Consider the following 5213-nt stretch of genomic DNA (forward strand, 5'->3'; position numbering starts at 1 on the left):
CCTCAGGACTTTTTTTTTTTTTCAATGCAGTTTATTCAGGAACATTGAACAATCCTCGGACCCCGGGGAAAGCCAGCCCACAGCTTAAATAACCTCTGGGTAGCCAACCCAGGCGTGCCACGGGGGCAATGCAGATAGGTCCACTTACATGGAAGCAAGCCAGATCCTCGGCCTTAGCCAAATGTGGAATTATTCGTGACAGAGAGCACTCACCATCGGGAAGGTGGAAGGCGGAAACCAGCTCCATCTTTAAGGCTTAGCATTCCGCAGCTCTCTACAGTTCCCCCTTTTTGTTTTAGATGCATCAGGCAAGAGTAGAGGTCTGATCTCTGATATTAGAAATAAATTGGGACTTTGTACAGATGTTCATTTAGGTGTCATCCACCCAAAGAGCATCAGACCGGTCCGATACCTTTTTCTCAGAGGCGGGACCTGGGGCATCAACCCGCATGCAATCAGACATGCTCTTCTCTGGGTCCAAAGCGGCTGACCCTGAGTGCAGTGCTTAGCCTCGCATCCTGAGCGTATCATTTTAGCTTTTTATGGTATCCAACCATGCTTGGGGAGAATGTCCTGCTTCAATGGCTGTAAAGGCCTGAATGATCATGGTTGCATCACACTGTTGTGAGACTCTAATCTTGCATATATACCACAGGCAAACCAAGGTGAACAACACCAGAAGGCCTGCTAATGCTCCCATGCCCGCCCATTCCTTCAGATGATTCATGGTCTCTTCAGACAGAAAAGGGATCTTGGAACTACAGCCACCATTGTTACTACCATCTCATTGACGGCTGTTGGAGCTACCACCAGGGCATTAGCCATGAGTCATACTGGGCAGACTGCTCAGACCCTGAATAATCATTTAGCCAATGTAGCTCATGCCTTAGTTATACATAAAGGAATTAATGCTCAACTAAAAGGAAGCTTGATGGTGTTCAATCAGAGGATTGACCTCGTGCAGGAGCAAATTGATACCCTATGGCAAATCGCTCAACCTGGCTGTCAATGAAAGTATGCTGGACTTTGTGTCACTAGCATACAACATGAGAATTTTTCCTGTGCTGCAAATCTGTCTAAACAATTGTCGAGCTATATTTTAGGTAATTGGACTGGAGAATTCGATACTACAATGGAGCAGCTGAGAGTGGCCATTGTCACAGTAAATTCTACCAGAGTGGACGCAGGACTAGCCACAGGATTATCAACATGGATTGCTGCAGCCATGAATCTTCCCTCAGGACTTTATAGGAACTGTCAATATAATGTAAACAAACCTCTGAGCTCACTTCCCAGTTTTGTAAACCCACCAGTCCCCTGAGGTTGAAAACCCAACAGTTCCTGAGCTTGAAATTCCACCATTCCCAGCCCTGTAAATCTCCAACCTGGAAAGCTCCACCTTGAAGAAACCTTATAAAAAGCCTGCCTTCTTCTCAATTCTTAGCGGCTTCACTCCTGTGCAGAGGCAGCCACCCTTTTGTGTCTATCCCAATAAATCTCTTGTGGGAGGTTTGGTATACAGTGTGAGTTTGTGGTATTGCTTGGCTCCAGACTGACAAGATGCCTTTTGATTCAGAGCCATAACACTTATACTCAGTCTTGACATCACAAATTAAACAGAGTTTCTTCACTGTCCAAATCTAATTTCTCATATTCTGCTTGCTCTGGTTACAATGTCCTTTACTTTTTTAATCCACATCTCAAATGAACCAGCTGCTTTTACTGTTCTACAAAAATGGTTAGAGAGATGGCTCAGCAGTTAAGAGTTCTCTACAGAAACAGAGTTAATAGGCCATGTATGTACATGTGCAAAGATATTACAAGTTACATCATAATGCAGCATCCTTTGTAGACTCAAATTCTGTCATATTTCTTTAATTCCCTGTGTGGCCAGTTACTGTGTGACATTCTTTTCCTTGGAAGTTTCTCCTGCCATGGGAGATTTACCAGGAAAGGAACAACAGCTGTCATATAATGGCAAACTGAATGTTTGATAAGCCAGTTAATGTCTGAATCAACAGATATATGAGAAAACTATATGAAAATTTAATATCAACACTTGTTCTAGTGAAGCTACTTACAATGTAAGATTGTAGTTCTAAGTGGGAAATAACAATTATAATCAGAACAGAGCTGTTACCAGTTTGAAGTCCCCTACTTCAGCTCACTCTTATGCCAGTTATTTATATTTCTAACTGGCCAGTATTTCTTCATGAAACAGATGTACAGATAGGCTTAACAAAGATAAGAATCTGATCAGTTCCACAAAGTTAACAACTGATATCATCAGGTTCCTACACTCTTACTTATTTAGGTCATTCCCTCCCAAAATATTCATATTTTAATAAATGGATGTTATAGTCTCTCATGTTATTATTTCTTCAGCTGTCTTTTACTTAGTTGTTAATTTTTAGCTACTCACTGTACATGGTGAACTGATTACTTATAGCAATATGTTGGAACACGCTACTGCTTGACTCACTTACAATTTTCAATATCTGTAAAAAATGAAAGTAGTTTAAATAGCTGCAAATTAAAGTACACTTCAAAACCACTGTATCATATCAAATGTATCAGTGCTTTGGTTTATAAGTGCACGTTGTCTGTGTAAAAATCTATCATAGCTTCAAATTAGAAAAATACTTGTAGCAGGTCATTGATCCTTTTGACAAAACGACCTTCTAAATACTTCTTACACTAAATAAATGTGTTTTACTTTGCATGTTTTTAAATCGAAATATTTGCAGTGGGGGCATATTTTTGTACTCTGGGAAGCTTAGTCGAGTCCATGATTTAATTAAACTTGTATTTGCATTTTGAAAGCAGGAGTAACCAAGGGCAAGGGCACATAGTCACACATTGCCCTAGTTCTATAATGGAGATGTGCACATCTGTCCAGGTTGTTGAAACTGGTGCCATATGCCCACTAACACTGCATGGTGTGTCTGGAGCCTGGCTTCAGAGCAGACTGATTTCACACAACTTCAAGGGATAAAAGGAATCTGTGCTAGAATAGATGAGTATTGAATTTATCTAGTATTTTTATCTCTTTAAAGATGTATTTTTATTACATTTACTTCTGATAAACACATAGAAAACTTGAGGAATTTACCATTCCTACTCACTCATTCAGTATCAATAGCCAGCTAATATCAAATTCTGCACCATTTAGAAATATGTGGGTGACTAACTCTACTTTTCATCTTTATAAACACATTCCATATTATGTAAGTTTAGACTTCTTTCTCAGCTCAGCGTCTGTATTATGCCACAAACCCATGTTTTTATTTTTGTTTTTTGGGGTTTTTTTTGTTTGTTTGTTTTGTTTTGTCTCTGTGACTAGTATTCTAGAAACAGCCTCTTCAACCTGTATTATACAATCTTTATTGTACTTTCTTATCTCTGGTACTCATTCATAACAAACTTTATGTTATAATAATATTAAAGACATAACAGGTGACATTTTATATGACTTCTTATAAAATGAGAGATATGAGCATATTTATTTTAACCAGAACAATCACATGTTTATTTTGAAGGAAACAATCTTCATTCTTCTTAAAAGAAAAGTTATGAGATGAAATATTTTAAAATGGTGTAACAAAAAGAAAAAAATCCATAAATTTATTTATTGGGAGCTGTTTTAGGAAGCTGTGTATAGCAGAGGGTAGAAAGTTGTATTTTGGGTTTCTCCCTCAAGGACAGCATATAAAGAAGAAAGATGGAAAAAAAGAAAATTGAGGTAAAAATTTTGCCACAATATGAGAAACTGAGGACTGTTTTTTTACCTATTGAAGGATCTACAAGAAATCTCTGGCAGCAAGAAGGGTCTCTATTTTAGCATAAAAAGAATAGAATATGAAAGGGTATTGTAGAATATGTGTAGTTTTATAAAGCATTTGATATGGTGCATGGTGAAATCATATACTGACTATTTCTAGTATATATGCCTAAAAATATTGGAAACACATGAGTAGCAACACATGAAGGTAATAGTAGCAAAGTATAGACATAATAGGTATGGAGTCCTTGGCAGACTCTAAGCATCTCTATGATACCCCCATCTCATCCCTTCTCCACTGTTGAGAAGAAGCACTATGTGCAGTTTGTACAAAATTTCATGAGTGATCCTGCAAGGAAAGGTAATGTATGCATATAAAGAGCTAAGATATAAATACAGCAGAGACACAGGAGTGGGGTTTATCCTCATTGTTCTTAGCAGCAGCTGGCTTAACTTGGAGATTTGGCAATCATTCATTTAGTCTACAATGTCCAAGTCTATCTAAAATACAAGATTTCTGCTAATCCTTCCTGACAACAGTGATAAGATCTAGTAACAACCACTGGAAATGTTACTTTATTAATACAAAAAATGAAAAAAATTGTTAATATGAAAATAAACAACATAGAAGTATGAGTATCCAAGTTAAATGTGATAGAAATTTAGCATTCTATGACAGAATGAAAGTTAATAGTTGTATTCTTAAATTATTAGTGTGAATATCCAGTTACTTTTCACTTGGTAACTGGACTAACTTTTAATTAATAAAGAAAAATAAAAGATAAATTCAAATAGAGATTATACTTTTAGTTATTCCTACAGAAACAATTTTATTTTTTTCATCATTATGTACCCTGATTGAATCCCCCTCCCTCAACTCTTCCAGCTTCACACTCCCTCCTTCTTCTCCCCCCACCCCCTTCCTCTACTTTACTGAAAGGGGGAGTTCTCCGCTATTGCCATCTGCCCACAGCTTGTTAAATTTCATCAGGACTGCCTGAATTCTCCTTGTCCATGGCCTGGCAAGGCTGCATCACCAGGGGCGAGTGATCAAAGAGCAGTCATCCGAGTTCTTGATAAAGGCAGGCCCTGCTCCCCTCACTGGCTTCAGCAGCACATATACTAAAATTGGAACAATACAGAGAAGCTTACATGGCCCCTGCACAAGAATGAAACCAGAAACAATTTTAAATCAAAGATAAATATTTCTTTGGATTGGAGAATACTTTCTAAGAAAAACACGATATATACTAATAGATCAGGTTAGACTCAATAAGCTATTTTTACATTTGCCCAATGGTTAAACAAAACAGTATGCCAAAATTATCTCAGTTTCTAGATTTTCTTCTATTTAAAAGTGGATTTGAATTCATTTATCTTACAAAGTGACACATGTTCTTTTTCCTGGAGAGCAGCATACTGATCTGTAAGA

At 37.7% G+C, this 5213-nt stretch overlaps 1 non-coding gene across 1 annotated transcript; it reads left to right on the forward strand.

The window, feature by feature from the left end:
• Positions 1-4883: 4883 nt before the first annotated feature.
• On the forward strand, positions 4884-4989 carry LOC132649641 (U6 spliceosomal RNA). Its single transcript, XR_009588123.1, has one exon. It is a non-coding gene; the product is annotated as a U6 spliceosomal RNA (small nuclear RNA).
• Positions 4990-5213: the final 224 nt, after the last annotated feature.

The sequence above is a fragment of the Meriones unguiculatus genome, chromosome 20 (assembly GCF_030254825.1).
Source record: "Meriones unguiculatus strain TT.TT164.6M chromosome 20, Bangor_MerUng_6.1, whole genome shotgun sequence".
Taxonomy (NCBI): domain Eukaryota; kingdom Metazoa; phylum Chordata; class Mammalia; order Rodentia; family Muridae; genus Meriones; species Meriones unguiculatus.